This window comes from Lolium perenne, chromosome 5, assembly GCF_019359855.2.
Source record: "Lolium perenne isolate Kyuss_39 chromosome 5, Kyuss_2.0, whole genome shotgun sequence".
Classification (NCBI taxonomy): domain Eukaryota; kingdom Viridiplantae; phylum Streptophyta; class Magnoliopsida; order Poales; family Poaceae; genus Lolium; species Lolium perenne.
The window spans coordinates 167,457,120-167,473,767 of NC_067248.2; the positions used below are offsets into that span (position 1 = coordinate 167,457,120).

Consider the following 16,648-nt stretch of genomic DNA (forward strand, 5'->3'; position numbering starts at 1 on the left):
ACTTTATGCTTCATGGTCAAATCCCAAGTGTTATCCTTACAAGCTTTTACTTTGATTATTAAAGCTTACTTTTATAGTTAACTTTGGTCTAAATATAGAGTACTACAAGAGTATCAAATTTAGCCTAAGAGAGCTACAAGGTAGTTAGCACCCCTCATGACTAGTTGCTAGTGCTAACAAATAAAATTGACTACTCTAGATGGGAACTTGTGAAATGAAATGACTTTGAAACATTTTGAAGGTGAATGTGACTTGAATGACATGGTGAATTTGATAAAAAAAACTGATGGATGGGTTTGGATGCAATACCTTTCCAATTATTTAGTACCCCCACAATACCTAATTATGGGTAGGGCTTAACTGGAATTTTATGCACCTTAGTATGGGTTCCCTCTAAACAAGCGTCATAGGGGTTATGCCGAGGCTGCCTCCGTTGAAAGTGAAATGATGTGAAATGAGGTGAATGTCCGGCCCAAGCCCTGTGCAGTTCCCAGGCTGACGGTTTGTCTTCACTGGGAGGCCAAGCTCATGGGGAGAGGTACCTATACTAGGGTATGTAAGTGAAAGGTTATGGTTGATGATCCGCGTACTGAGTTACGATTATTCAGGGTTACCCCTGACAGACGTAATCAAATGTTGTGGCACAAGTGTGCAACCTCTGCAGAGTGTAAATCTATTCGAATAGTCGTGTCCACGGTTACTGACGATTGGAAAGGCCATACTGTTCCATTGTCAGATGTTTTCTTGAAAAGAAATGATGAATTGAACGGTGACTTGACTTGAATCACAACTGAGTTGTGGGAATGACACTAATGTTCCCACTTGAGTTAGTTAGCAATTGAAGAGTCTTTACTAAATGCTTATGAACTAAAATAGGCTTTATGAAAATAAACCTAGAGCTTAGCACCCCATTACTAAAATTGATAGTACTTACACTAGTATTAGTTTGCGAGTACTTTAAAGTACTCACGACTGTGTTCCTGGCCATTCAAATGGCCAGACTATGAAGAGGAGCAGCAGTACCAAGATGACGGCCAGCAGGACGTCTACGACAACTAGGAGTATCTTCTGACGTCAAGCGTTGGCCTGTGGATTAGATAGTCCACTACTTCTACGCTTCCGCTATGTAATGTGTTCGTTGATCATTAGATCAACTATTTGTGTAATATTGGACCGTGTGAACTATATTTGTAAAACGACTATGGTTTGTAATGAATGATGACTTATGATATCAACTGTTATGTCTCGCAACAACAATCTTCCTGGGATTGCGATGTATGGCATAATAGGCATCTGGACTTAAAAATCCGGGTGTTGACATTAATGGAGAGGCCTCATATTATGCCAAGGAGGAGTGGTGATGATGATGGCATCGATTTCCCCTTTATCGGAGGCTCTAGTTCTGCAGAATCTGCCCTCTCCCGGAGTAGGAGAGGACTTTCACCTCCGCCGCCGCCTCTGCAAATCTTGGGAAAATTATGGCGTAGGTTTTCTGGCGAGATGGAGGTACTGTCAAAAGGAGGGGCCGAGATGGTGCTCGAGGCCCAAATGGGCCTGGGTGGCGCGCCTAGCAGAGGGGGCGCGCCACATGGCCTCATTTGTCCCTCGTGGCTCCCCTCTCGTACTTCTTTGGCCCACGGACTTCCTCTTGATGAAAAAATTATAAGGTATTTTACTTTGATTTTTAGGCATCCAGAAGGTCCCTGAAACAACAAAATACAGAGAAGAAAAAAAGGAGATTTTCCGCCTCACGGAAATTAAATACCAATGAAAGGGAGTTTATAGGATAGTCCCGTAAATCAACAAAAAGGCATAAATAATTGTTGATCATGGCCAATATCATTCAAAAGTAACCATATAAGTATCTATATTGATGATGTAAAATGCACGTATCAACTCCCCAAGCTTAAACATTTGCTCGTCATCGAGCAAATAAGCGAACATATCATATCATGTATCAATGAGCTTATGGTTGATAAAAGAATACGAGCATGACATCATCAACTTATGAATATTCACTTGTCTTAAAAGATCTATGAATTAACAACCATACAAATTTGGGATACATAAAATAGGATTTCTAGCAACTACATCTTACTTTTGAACAAAACTAACCATTGCATGTTGGACAATTAAACAAGCCTCAATTTCTCTCTCTCTCTCTTTGCTATTGCTTTGCATAGCTTTTTACCTTGCTTTCTTTCATTTTTACTATTCCCTTTGCAATGAAGATAAACTCTCATAAAACAACTAGTTAAAAGAAGAGAATTTATTAAACAACAAGATAGACATGAAGTTTGACTTTGTCAAACACTTTCATGATCTTTTAAATGGCATCAATTAACGGTCTTGCCTCCTAGTAACCAGTCTAAATCTTATACATGGATCTTTCCATCATATATGTCATATGCTCTACTCAACCTTCGTCTTTCACTTTCCACGGCTAACCGAATCCTCGGGTGCCTACCTTTCATTCAATTTTCTGCTGGGCATATGCATTGAAATATCCATGACTGATGATGTTGGGACTCCAAGTGCAGAGTTGTCAGCGAAGTATTTTCCCCACAAGGGTGACTCGAGGGTTTATATCGAACTCTCGGGGAACTGGATGGATGAGTATTCTACTCTCTCTTCTTCTAATAATCCTGCAGGTAAAATAAATGCCTTGTGTCCCCAACTCCACCATGTGGTTGTCAAGCACAAGGTTTCGTGTAAGTAAATAACACAAGTACGAAAAATAAGTAAAAAACTAAACTAGATAAAATAACTAAGTAAAAATTGTAAAGAGGTTGATTATTTTTAGTGTTTTGGATGCAAATAAGAAAAGTAAATATTTTTGTATTTTCGGATTAAAATAGTGCAGCAAATAGAAAAACAAGGTAAAAGCAATATAAAGGTGTTTCTTATGATAAAAAGTGGTCCGGGGGTTCATGGGTTCACTTGACTATTCTCTCTTAAAGTTGTCGTGGACAAAAAACAATTCATCAATGAGATATGAAGGTGCAAATAATATTATATGTAAGATCAGACTTAATATGGGCATCACGTCCTAACATACTGATGATGCAACACATCTCTCTTATAATCCACAAGAAAGAAACTTCATCAATCTTGTATTAAGAATTAACAGAGCGTAGCAATCCGTACTTTGACATGAAGTTTAAATATCTAATATGCTATATTGAACAAACAAGATCATCACTACTGTCACATGATGAACATAGCACATGCATTCACTTTATCCCTAGTGAGGTAGCAACCAGAAAGGCAAAGCTATAATAGATCTTGAACATATTGTCACTATCCAATCACTAAAACCATGCTACTCCATCTAACACACACATCACCCCACACACGCTCTTGCGTAGATGTTGGATCAGAACAAATACTTAAGAACAAGGTACATAATATGCATCTATCAATACATCTGACCATATAATAAGATCATATATCATAAAACAATATCATAGAATAAGGATCCACCACATAGGTATTAGAAATATGGCCATAATCATGATAGGCAGCTCATATGGCACTAAGAACTATGAAGAACATGAGAGAAATAGATCAAGCTACTGCCACAAACCCGTAGTCTAGAGGTGGACTACTCCCTCTTGGTCATGGTGATGATGATGAAGACGTTGGAGAAGGTGGAGATCCATCTGATGGTTTTCCTGACGGAGTTTCCCCCTCCAATCTTCTCTGCAGCAGCCTCCGTTTTCGTGTTTCTATGTTTATGCGGCGCTCCCCTCCCGAGAACTCTTTGAGGTCATATATATATAGTCGTTTTTAGGGTAAAATACGCCAATTCACGAAATAATCAGGACAAAAGGGCGATCGACGGCTGAAAGAGGGGGTGGCACGACCTCTCTTCCTGGCCACGCCACCTGGCCTCTTTTGGCCCTCAGTCCTCTCCAGGTGATCTTCGAGGGCCCATGTTGCTTCTCCCGATGAAAAAATGACGCTCCAAAATCCCAAGTCAATTTGACTCCACATAGGTCTCTGAAAGTGAAAAATACACAAAACAAGGTTTTCCTGTTCTGCAGCGTTATAACCCAAATAAAGGGGATCATTGGTAAATCCCCATAAATCAATGTAAAACATGGTATTATCATCATATATGTTGCAAATATGTGGGCATTCAATATGATAAAGGACAAAGTTCATGTCAACATTTTACATGCATAAGTAACCTTGTTTCTTCTTCATTTGAAAGGTTAGCACTAATAATAAGATGATATATTTTATTCTCACAAAGGAATGCATATTTCATATCTTCAGGTTAAGGTTTAAGTTCAGAACTACGATCCTCCTTTAGTGGGGTAGTTCTCCTAGATCATCAGGTGGAATATGTAATTGTAATTGTGGTGGTTATTTAGATAATATTTGTTCTAATGCTTCCCTTTCTTCATCACTAGACGGCTCCTGATTAAGTACATATCGTTCCACCACGTCCTATGAAGCAACTGCCACAAAAGCAAGAGTTTCCACTATATCTTTTTGATTTTTTTTTGACACCTATCTTTTCAATTTTTTGTTTTTCTAAATGCTTGTCAGTAAACTTTGAAAAGTTAAATTCTAGTTTTTCACCAGCATATTTAATGAATACTTTCTCTTTGGTAAACTAATTTCAGCACCCACATTATGTAAGAATGGTCTACCAAATATAATAGGACAAAATGAATCTTAGGAGCAACCAAGCACAATAAAATCCGCGGGGTATTTGATCTTTCCAACTAATATTTCAACATCTCTAACCATACCTAGAGGACAAATATACTCTTTATCAGCAAGTTGGATAGTTATACGTGTCTCTTCCATGTGTATGGGATCAAGGTCAGGCTTGATTTCAAGATATAGAGAATATGGTATCACACTTATACTTGCTCGAGTATCACACATAGAACATTATAGCATGAAGTTCCAATAGCACATGATATAATAGGTTTACCAACTTTGGTGGTTTTACCTTAAGTTACTTTGGTGGAATCTTGACATAAATAAACATCACAAGGAGTCTCTTCATTCAATTCTTTAATGGACGAAATTTGATGCTTAACTTCAATTTGTTCATATGGTTCACTACATCTTCTATCACTCTTGTTTGCGACAGTAGTGAGTAAATTTTCATTCACTCTGTTGGATATGGAGGAGTTTCAACATATTCTTCAATTTTGACAGATGATACTTGATTAACCTATTTCACAACTTTAGGAACAACTATAGAATATTTAAAATATTCAACATAAACATCAAATCCTTTTTAGGGACATTCAAATTGTTAGCAAAAGACTTAGCAACTTGAACCAAAATATGAGGATCAAGGCCAAACCTGTTACTTAGCTCTTCAAACAATATAGTAGTAGAGAAGTTCTCTACACATGAATATTCATATTCAAAGCAGGGTTCATTACCTTTATCAAGATCCCAAGCATCAATATTTTTAGAAATGGTATCCAATAAGTCTCTTGCTTCTTCTGGAGTTCTATTAGTGAAACTTCCTTCAGAGGAATTATCTAGAAAGTCCTTAAGATGCAGAGGTAACCTCACCTAGAAATTGATTAATATAATGCTTTCAGGAATACCATGACAAGGATTCTTACGGATAAGTTCATTCAATCTTCCCAAGCTTGAGCAATACTTTCTCCAACATGAGGCCAAAAATTATAAATGTGACAACAATCATCATAAGCTTCTTTAGGAGTATAATACTTGAGATAGAAAGCCTTCCTCAGATATCCCTAATCAAGGCGGTATTTATCATCTAGAGATCTAAACCATATGCGAGCATTCCCATAAAGAGTTAACTATAATAACTTCCTTTTCACTTCATCATGAGGAATACTAGCTGATAACCCCCAAGTGCAGGGGATCACCGCGGTACAATTCAATAAGTATTTGAGTGTAGAACTCACGAGGAGCTGAAGGTAAACTATCTATTCTCTAAAGCCATATAACCCACTTATATGGCCTTCTATACAAAGCTAGGATCTATAGTCTATTTATGTGTGTGAAGAGGTTTCTACTATCAAACTATAAGTGTTGAAACTAAAATGCAAGAAGTAAAACTAATGGAAGAAAATAAAGTGGAGTAACTGATGGCATGCAAGAACACATGGTCATTCATGCATGTTTTTGTGGAAGTATTATTTTTGTTTTTTATATCGTATCCCAACGAGGAGCTTAGTAGGATGTTTATCTGCGCTGTCGCACCCAAGGTGTCACAAGTCTTAGGTGAATTGACTGCAAGGATTGAAATGGAAAATTATGAATGTGAATATATGGTTGAGTATTGAAAGTGCAATAAAGTAAAGTGCATTAAAATAAACAACTATTTGGAAATTTAATGAGTTTCTGCAGCTGAAAGATTAGGTGTAGGGAGATTCAGTTCATATTGATGAGAGTGGATTTGGTGATCAGGGGGTACGTGTGCACGCGCTCGTCACCGTTGGATGAATGCCCACACCGTTGGATGGGCTAACAGCCACTAACATCCGTTTGTGTATTTTATGTTGTTGTCAGGAACGTGTCATTTTTTGGTTGGTTGAAACACATCACCTCCGTGGATCCCCTCTTCCCCACTCCTTTGAAGAACTACTGGAGGTGCTCGTTGACTCGAATTGGACCACCATGGCCAACACTTGCTGACTGGAATTGGAGGGCGCCCGTACGTGGCTGAGACGATCGGGCTAGGAGAGACGAGCATATCTTTCTATATGGCGACGTGACGGACAGCGGCCGATTTGCAGCGCCCGCCGAGCTGGGAGATCGAGGTGAGCAAGTTTCTCAATCGACGCCATGGATTGGAACGCTGCGATTTGGAGAGGATGCGACGCGAAGGAAGGAATTGGGTTGATTCCTTAATTTACTCTGAGAGGGAGTGCGAGTTATTAGGGGCAAGTTTGGAAGAAGTTTCCCACGCGTCGCGGCGCTTTGCTTTCTTGGAGCAGCGGAGCTCTGATGCTTGCGCCGGAACAGAGGAGGCCGGGTTGCTGTGGAGCTCGTTGTGCAGGGCGGCGGTGGGCCGGATCTCATACGGGGCGACGTCTCGGTGGGACTGTAGGAGGAAAAAGATAGAAAAGGCAGAACATCATGTCAGGTCTGAGCGTGTTATCATCTCACGGACATATCTAACTCCGTTAGACACGTGTCAACTTCTGGGTGCGTGCTCACCTACCCATCTGCTCACCGAGCTTCATCCGTCATATTGATAGTGAATGTGTCCGGTTGGATTACCTTCGATTCGGATTATGGATTGTAGTATTGTAAGCTTTTTCTCTAGAAGACCTAGGTTTAATCGAACCTTGGGAAGCAGTGCTGAAATGGTGTAAAGGAAACGTCTATAAGACTTTCTAGTTGGTTTAATTTTATGTTTACTAGACCTTTCTAGTTTACTTGTTTTATGTTGTGTTCAATGGATGGAAATAGGCCAAGGTCAAGGATTTTCCTGCAGCTATGCATACATATAGGAATAAAGTATAACGTGTAGTAAAAAATAGTGATAAGAGATAGCAGCACATTCGTAAATACTATTGTCCATAAAGCTAGAGGCTACAAGAGTCTCTTAGTCCAACCATTGTCCCCACAACCGCGAGTAACAAAAATTATTAAGTAAATTAATACAAACCAAAGCATTAAGATAGATGATTGTACCGTTGATCCCGAGCGTATCACTAAACGTGTATCGTTACTTTCCCTTTTATGTCACTGATGTTTCGCGATAGCATGCCGTTCTCCCCTCATCGCACCTCTTCCCTTGATCGATCCGAAAGACATGGGTACCTGCAAATCATCGAATCGAGGCAAAGAGACAAGGATACAAGATTGCAAAACTCCTATTCAATTCCTACACATATTCATGAGATGAGAGTGGATTTGGTGATCACATGGATAGATGTGCACCCTCTCTCTACCGTTGGATTTGCTTCATGATTGTGACTTCACAAACGGCAATGAAACGACGTGAAATCTTCTTATTCAATTTGGTTCTTCCTTCTGACACCCTAGGTGGGACCCGTGGGTAGAAAAGAAGCAAGCCATAATAACACCTTCAACAATGTACTCTGGATGTTCTTTTAGTTATACTAGAAGGACCTAGCGCGCTTTGCCGCGCCGTTTTTGTTTGGCGTTTTTTTCTCTTTCCCACACAAAGTGAGATTGCTTTTGTAAGTTACATTGATGCATGTGCAGGTATGAACTTATACGAACATCGACGTACCCTCTAAATCAAAACAAAATGAAGTAAACATATGGCATATCAACAAACACTCACATGCTTTGATGGTAATTCCACATGAGCAAATATATATATATATATAATATTGAACTTTAGTTTCTAGCTTATTTAAAAAAGAATCTTATATGCTTCATCTAAAAAAGTTATGCAATGGGGCTACCGCATATAGCCCTTGTGTGTCCAAAAGAGGAAACATATTGTTATAGAGGCAACTATTCAGACCAATACAAAGAGAGCCACATATAGAGAGGAAGGAGAAGTGGCTTATTGAGGGTCACGTAGTGGGTGGGGAAAAATCGAAGAGAGGACATGAGTGTACGATTAACATCATGGTAGCCCAACATAACAATGGACTCCCCCGATTCATTGCACACGGAACATGTGAATCAGTGAACTATCACAAGCCTCTAAAAGCAGCCACAACACGACGCCGACACAAAAGATGGCACTCTGTGTTATCTTACTTTCCCTTGTGGTATGGGCACATAGGCGAATTAGGGCCGCAAATAAGAGCCCAACGCTGCAGTGATGCACACTTTGCTACATAATTGATTTTGTTCTATTTATACTAATTGCTTCAGCGTCTGGGTACACGCCTTGCGCCTTGCGCCGTGGATGCTCTAACACCATGGTAGATGCACCGAAATCATGTGGAGAAGTAGAGCGCACCATTAGTTACGATTACAAGTGCATTGCAATTAATCATACAGGCCAGACTGAGATATCAGTCCATACAACATATGTGGAAAATATGAAACAACAACAGTAATCTCAATTTTAAATTGGACGGACATACATACAAACTTATCGCATTCAGTTTATAGAGTAGGTTCACCGAACAATATTGAACACTATATGAGGTCTTGAATGCTAATAATTTGAACTTCCCCATACACATCTCGTCTTCTGCATTTTTTGTGTCATTATATGTAAGGTAAACTAAACTACTAATTAGAATTTTTTTGTTTAAAGAGCATAGTAATACACCGATGGAATTTATCTACATTGTTGAACCTGCTTTTCTCACCTGATATAGATCATAATTCGGCCATAATACATAATATACTCAAGATTCCAGGTGCACTGCAATTAATCATAAAGGCCAGACTGAGATATCAGTCCATATACAACACATGCGGAAAAAACGAAAAAACATCAGTAATCTCATTTTTTTATTGGATGAACATACATACAAACTTATCTGCGTCAGTTTATACAATAGATGCACCAAACAATATTGAACACTATGAGCTCTTGAATGCTAATAATTTGAACTTCCCTATACACATCTCGTCTTCTGCATTTTTGTGTCATTATAAGTAAGGTAAACTAAACTACTAATTAGAAGTTTTTTTGTTTCAAGAACATAGAAATACACCGATGGAATTTATCTACATCGCTGAACCTGCTTTTCTCACCTGATATAGATCATAATTCGGCCATAATACACAATATACTCAAGAGGTGGAGCTGTTTAACACAAAAAATGACAAACAAATTGGTTTCAGAAATAAATTATAAGTAAGCACCACAAACTGGTATAATTTAATAAGCACTTCTAATAAAATTCAAAGGAATCAATAGGAAAGAACCCCCTCTATTGAATGTTTGAGTCTGTATCAATGTGCATTAAAAATATATTTCCTGTTGCTTCTTGGAACCAATCTCTAAATGTGATTATTTATAAACAAAACAATGAAAGGTATAAAGTTTTTTTTCAGGTTCTAGTTACTGCCAATGCTTGTAAACACACCACAGATTCAAGTAAGTGCATCTTTGCAAGTTTTTTTATCAATATAAATTAAGAATAGGTTACTACAATTTTAAATAGAAAGTAAAATACACAGGGTACATGACAACAAAGATAAGGAAGAAACATATTGGATTCTTCGTTCTTCTTGTTTACACAGCATAAACCTGGGATTGTAGAATAGAAAATTTTGAGCACCAAAATGAGTTGGATAGTAAAATTGATACTCCAAACACATTTTGGCGCCAAATGAACATTCTATAATTCAACCATAATCACAAAAGAAATGGCAAAGGCGACTAAGAATTAGGATGGAGCAAGTGTTGAGGAAGCCTATGTTACCTTAGATGATCCACTCCTACGTCACACAGAACCATGCCATGCATCTTCTCTACAAACACACATGTATATTAGGAGTCAGTATTGTGTACCATGTGTTATACGACAAATCGGCGGACAATCGGCCGAGAAAAAGGAAAATGCTCCGTCCATATCACACACATACTTTACACTCGGTTTTGCATGAAAAAGCAAATACAATAGTTAGACTTAGCGCTTTGCAGACAGGTAAAGATGGTTACACAAAATAATATCATGAAAGCTAGACTATCACTAAACTAAGTAAGAGAATTCCCTTGGCAAAACATGCTTACATGAAAAGAATTATGACGGCAGCTGGACTGAATTTTGAACTAAGCTTGTCTTGCAAACTATTTCGAAGTACCAAAATCACACTGAAACATGGTCAGCGTGTATCTTGCAGTTGTAATCCTAATCACTGTTCCAAAATAATGTGCAGTCCTTTTAAAGTTTTCGCTTTCAGTGCCTCAAAGCAGTAGTCAATGAACTGAAGACAGCCATACCGTAGCCTTTGTCAGGCCTGCAAATGTACCAGATTAATAAGGTCCTACATTGAAGCGCTACCTCGAAAGTATGCATGAGAAATCATTGTTTACTTCCATAACTACAAAAACAATACCAAAAATTTCTATCTCCAGCATTCTAAAAAAAACTGCGGCTGTTGTGCAAATTATGTTGAACTATTGATTTGCAGCTAGCAAAGACTGGAAAGAATGGTTGAGAACTTCAAATAAGTTACTGAAATTATTTCGAGTAGCTACTCCCATTTTTCTATTACTGCTCCCATCTGGTACCTAACTGTACCACGGAAATTAAACCAAGCTAGGTTTTGCAGATCCTTATACTTAGGGTTAAAGCAATATTTCAGAGGACAGAGCAAGGTCTTGGGACAGAGGCATCCCCTCCACTACCACACGACATAGCGCACAAACAAGCCGTCAAACACAAGCAAAGGTACCCAACTGAACAAAACACAAGTGAAAACATAACTTGAGCATGCATCAAACATTACACCAGGCTACCAGACCACGATGCCCCTATGGACGCTGCTAGCCTTCCATCCAAAACAAACGCACCTGAACACACATACCAGAACAACTGAAACAGAATCCTGAGAAAACCATGCCGAGGAAACACCATGCAAACCTAGCTTCCAGCCAAGCGCAGGCCACTCAGAACAGCGCATGCCACACCCGCCCACGGGCACGCCATGGATGCATCACCTAGCCAAACCTCAACGCGACCGAAACGCGAGCAATCGCCACATCACGTAAGCAAAAGATACATCAGCGAGCAACGACCAGAAAACACTCTTCATAGCTAACCCAAACCAGATGATGGTTGTCACACGAATCTGACGCAATTTACAACTAAACACGCCCCCATCCGCCCGCAAATCAATAAGAAAGTGCACACCGCAGCCACGCCCGAGACCATCTCCCGGACATCCGCCGCGGCGAAGCGCACCGCACAGCTAGCGTACACAGAAACGAAACGGGAACCACCGCCTAACCCACACCGCCGAAGGTATTTTGGAGATCGTATGGTTCATCCCCGAAGATCAAATTAATTCTAACTGTGTGAGAGATAAAGGTGGAGGGGGCCGAAGGCACACCTTATCAATCTTGGCAGGTTCTTCTCGATCTTGGCAGGGTCGAGGTAGGAGACCTAGCTCTATAGCGGCGGACGACCCATCCAGCGACGCGCGCTGCAGCACGTCCTCATCCGGCGGCGCGATACACGGCGAGGGCCGCAGCGGCTTCCTGTAGCTCCGGCACCGTCCGCTCCTCAAGGCTCCGGCGCGTCCAGAGGATGGGGATTCAGATTGAGCGGTGGGATTCAGGGATTGGACTGCTACCGCCGTGCCTGTGTGGTGTGTGCTTATTTCCGTATAACCGCCTCTCAAACCCAAACCGACCTGACAAATCAATCGCTAAATTTTCTGCAGTGGGGTCCACGATAATGACTTGCCGATCGCTCCCAGGGGCTCGCAACCCTGGGAGCTTAGAGCTCTTAGAGGATTCTGCGCACAGTAGATCATCTCCCAGCTCTATATATAACATTGCGAACAAGATCACGAATTATGCTTACAAATTTTCATTTGGCGGTAGATTGAGGTACATGATTTTCGAACCAATAAAACAAATAAGTGAATCTACATAACCATGCCCATCGCCGGGCAGAGGAATTCGCCGACCCATCGCCGGAGAGGGGAGGAAGTCCTGACATCGCTAACTCACCGAGCAGTCGACTGAGAGGCATCGATTAGCGGCATGGAAAGCTCCATCTTTCGTCGCTGCATGGCCTGCACGTTCTGCAGGCGGTTGCGGAAGAGGTGCTTCTTGATCGACTGCAAGAACGAGAAGACGGCCATCTTCCTCGACATGTAGATAAGCGGGTCCCACTGGGCGGTGGCGATCGCGCGCACGGCGGGCTCATCGAGCCGCTCCCCGAAGCACATGAGCACGATGAGGCAGAAAATGGCGTAGTGGAACGTCTCCACGACGATCGCGCCAGCGGCGGAGTCCTCCTGCAGCTTCTCGGAAAGGACGCGGCGCACCCAGGATCGGGCCGGCGCGAAGAGGCGGACGCGTGATGGGTGGAGCGTCTCGGCGATGATGTTGCAGTACAGGAGGCGCCACACGAACCCGTAGCTGGCGTGCGCGATGGTGTTTTTGCTCTCACCCAGGAGCCTGGCGGAGGCGAGGACGAGGCGGTTCGCCAGCCCGGCGCCGCGCTCGACCAGCGTCGTGTGTGCGAGGTGGCGGTCTGCGACGAAGATGGCGAGGCGTGAGCTGATGCGTATCGACACAATGGGGCCATACTGCGCGAAGAGGCACCGGAGGATGGGCTTGCTTCCTAGCCTTGGTACCTCACTCCATCGCGTTCCGGCATCACCTGGACAGGAGCCAACGCGTCCGGGCTCGCCTCGCAGGTGCTCGTCTCCAAGCATCACCACCGCCGGCCGCCATGGCTATCTCGACGTGAGCGGAGAAGCCGGGGAAGAGGTAAGGGACCTCCCATTGCCGTGCCTCCTCTCCGTTCTCCATCTCGGGCGAGGCATGGACGGATGACGAAGACGTCGAGACTGCTTTCTCATGTGGAGATTCTAACGCGGTGATTGAAGAGAATCTCCCGATTTTCATCATTGTGTCGAGAAATAGTGGCTGTCAAGGGGATAAGGAACACAACAATTGAAGAGAAGCTCTCGATCCAGGGGGTAGAGGAGTCGCAGACTCCCGGACCTCATAACTCCTCTGCGCCTCCATCATCAGCGGCGGCATGGCCCGCGTTCCAACTCCAGCTAGCTGCCATGCATGGTCCCTGCGGGGCGCCCACTGTTCGAAGCTTCGATGCCCAGTGCTTGCGACACGACAACAACGATTCGCAGCCAGGGGAGTCAAGACGGTGCAGCGGCAGTGCGCCTTGCTGCACGCCGGGGAACATTGGAGAAAGCGAGGTTGGGGAAGGAGGAGACGACCGAGCGGAGGAGTAGAGGCTGGAGAGTTGGAGACAAAGGCAGAGTTGGAGCGATCGGATAAGGAACCTCGTGAGCGGCGGTGGATAGGTGGGGCCAATGGAACGCTGCCCCCGGATGATAACTATGCTTTTCCATATTTTAATGGTACTCTGTCACTATGCATCATCGAAGGGACAGCCGGACAGGTAGTGAGTATAATCATTGCATACATGACCAGATGCGTGCCCAACTTAATGTGTTAAACGGCGTTAGACACGTGTTGAGCAGAGAATCTATGCTGACCTATACACCTAGGCTTCATTCGTTATAAACGCTGCGAGGATTTACCCCAACCCGCAGCCTGTGAGGACTACTCACACATGATATCAAGATCAAAGATATAAATCATTGTTGCAAATACTGAAGGAGATATGCCCTAGAGGCAATAATAAAGTTGTTATTATTTATATCTTTATGTTTATGATAAATGTTTATATATCATGCTATAATTGTATTAACCGAAACATTAATACATGTGTGATATGTAGACAACAAAGAAGTCCCTAGTATGCCTCTTAAACTAGCTTGTTGATTAATGGATGATTAGTTTCATAATCATGAACATTGGATGTTATTAATAACAAGGTTATATCATTATATGAATGATGTAATGGACACACCCAATTAAAGCGTAGCATAAGATCTCGTCATTAAGTTTTTTGCTATAAGCTTTCGATACATAGTTACCTAGTCCTTATGACCATGAGATCATGTAAATCACTTATACCGGAAAGGTACTTTGATTACATCAAACGCCACTGCGTAAATGGGTGGTTATAAAGGTGGGATTAAGTATCCGGAAAGTATGAGTTGAGGCATATGGATCAACAGTGGGATTTGTCCATCCCGATGACGGATAGATATACTCTGGGCCCTCTCGGTGGAATGTCGTCTAATGTCTTGCAAGCATATGAATAAGTTCATAAGAGACCACATACCACGGTACGAGTAAAGAGTACTTGTCAGGAAACGAGGTTGAACAAGGTATAGAGTGATACCGAAGATCAAACCTCGGACAAGTAAAATATCGCGTGACAAAGGGAATTGGTATCGTATGTGAATGGTTCATTCGATCACTAAAGTCATCGTTGAATATGTGGGAGCCATTATGGATCTCCAGATCCCGCTATTGGTTATTGGTCGGAGTGAGTACTCAACCATGTCCGCATAGTTCACGAACCGTAGGGTGACACACTTAAAGTTGGATGTTGAAATGGTAGAACTTGAATATGGAATGGAGTTCGAATATTTGTTCGGAGTCCCGGATGAGATCCCGGACATCACGAGGAGTTCCGGAATGGTCCAGAGAATAAGATTCATATATAGGAAGTCATATTCCAAGTTTGGAAATGATCCGGTGCATTTATGGCAGGTTCTAGAAGGTTCTAGAAAAGTCCGGAAGAAATCACCATGGAAAGTAGAGTCCCGGAAGGACTCCACCTTGCATGACCAGCCAACCCTAAAGGGGAGGAGTCCAAGGTGGACTCCCCTAGGGTGGCCGGCCAACCCACCTCAAGGAAAGGTGGGAGTCCCACCTTGGGTAGGACTCCCTCCTTGAGTAGGTTTCCCACATATGGGAGGTTTTAGTGTTGGGGTCTTATTCGAAGACTTGGACTAGAACTCTTGGGGCTTCCACCTATATAATGAGGAGGAGAGGGAGGGGGCAGCCACTCTTTGGCTCAGCCTTGGCCGCACCCCTTAGAGGGCCGGCGCCCAACCCCCCTCTCTCCCCAAACCCTAGCGGTCTCTCTCCTCCACCACATCCCGCACGCTTAAGCGAAGCTCCGCCGGATTTCTCCACCACCACCGATACCACGCCGTCGTGCTGTCGGATTCAAGAGGAGCTACTACTTCCGCTGCCCGCTGGAACGGGGAGGTGGACGTCGTCTTCATCAACAACCGAACGTGTGACCGAGTACGGAGGTGCTGCCCGTTCGTGGCGCCGGAACCGATCGTGATCAAGATCTTCTACGCGCTTTTGCAAGCGGCAAGTGATCGTCTACCGCAGCAATAAGAGCCTACTCTTATAGGCTTTGGAATCTCTTCAAGGGTTAGTCTTGATCATCCCCTCGTTGCTACCGTCTTCTAGATTGCATCTTGGCTTGGATTGCGTGTTCGCGTTAGGAAATTTTTTGTTTTCTATGCAACGTTATCCTACAGTGGTATCAGAGCCGTGTCTATGCATAGATGGTTGCACGAGTAGAACAAAATGGTTTTGTGGGCGTTGATGCTCTTGTTATCTTTAGTTTGAGTACTTTGCATCTTTGTGGCATAGTGGGATGAAGCGGCCCGGACTAACTTTACATGACCGCGTTCATGAGACTTGTTCCTCGTTCGACATGCAACTTGTATTGCATAAGAGGCTTTGCGGGTGTCTGTCTCTCCTACTATAGTGAAGATTCAACTTACTCTTCTATTGACAACACTAGTATCACCGTTGTGGTTCATGTTCGTAGGTAGATTAGATCTCTCTCGAAAACCCTAAACCACGTAAAATATGCAAACCAAATTAGAGACGTCTAACTTGTTTTTGCAGGGTTTGGTGATGTGATATGGCCATGATATGATGATGAATATGTATGAGATGATCATTATTGTATTGTGGCAACCGGCAGGAGCCTTATGGTTGTCTTTAATTTTCATGTTGAGTAGTATTTCAAAGTAGTTGTAATAGTTGCTATATGAGGTGAACAACCATGAAGACGGCGCCATGGACCTTGACGCTACGCCGACGATGATGGAGATCATGCCCGAAGATGATGGAGATCATGTCCGTGCTTTG

General features: G+C 42.6%; 1 long non-coding RNA gene across 1 annotated transcript; it reads right to left on the reverse strand.

The window, feature by feature from the left end:
- Positions 1–9,391: 9,391 nt before the first annotated feature.
- Positions 9,392–12,272, reverse strand: LOC127300546 (uncharacterized). Its single transcript, XR_007851379.2, has 3 exons — positions 11,962–12,272; positions 10,329–10,377; positions 9,392–9,706 (listed from the first exon to the last, which is right to left on the reverse strand). It is a non-coding gene; the product is annotated as an uncharacterized lncRNA (long non-coding RNA).
- Positions 12,273–16,648: the final 4,376 nt, after the last annotated feature.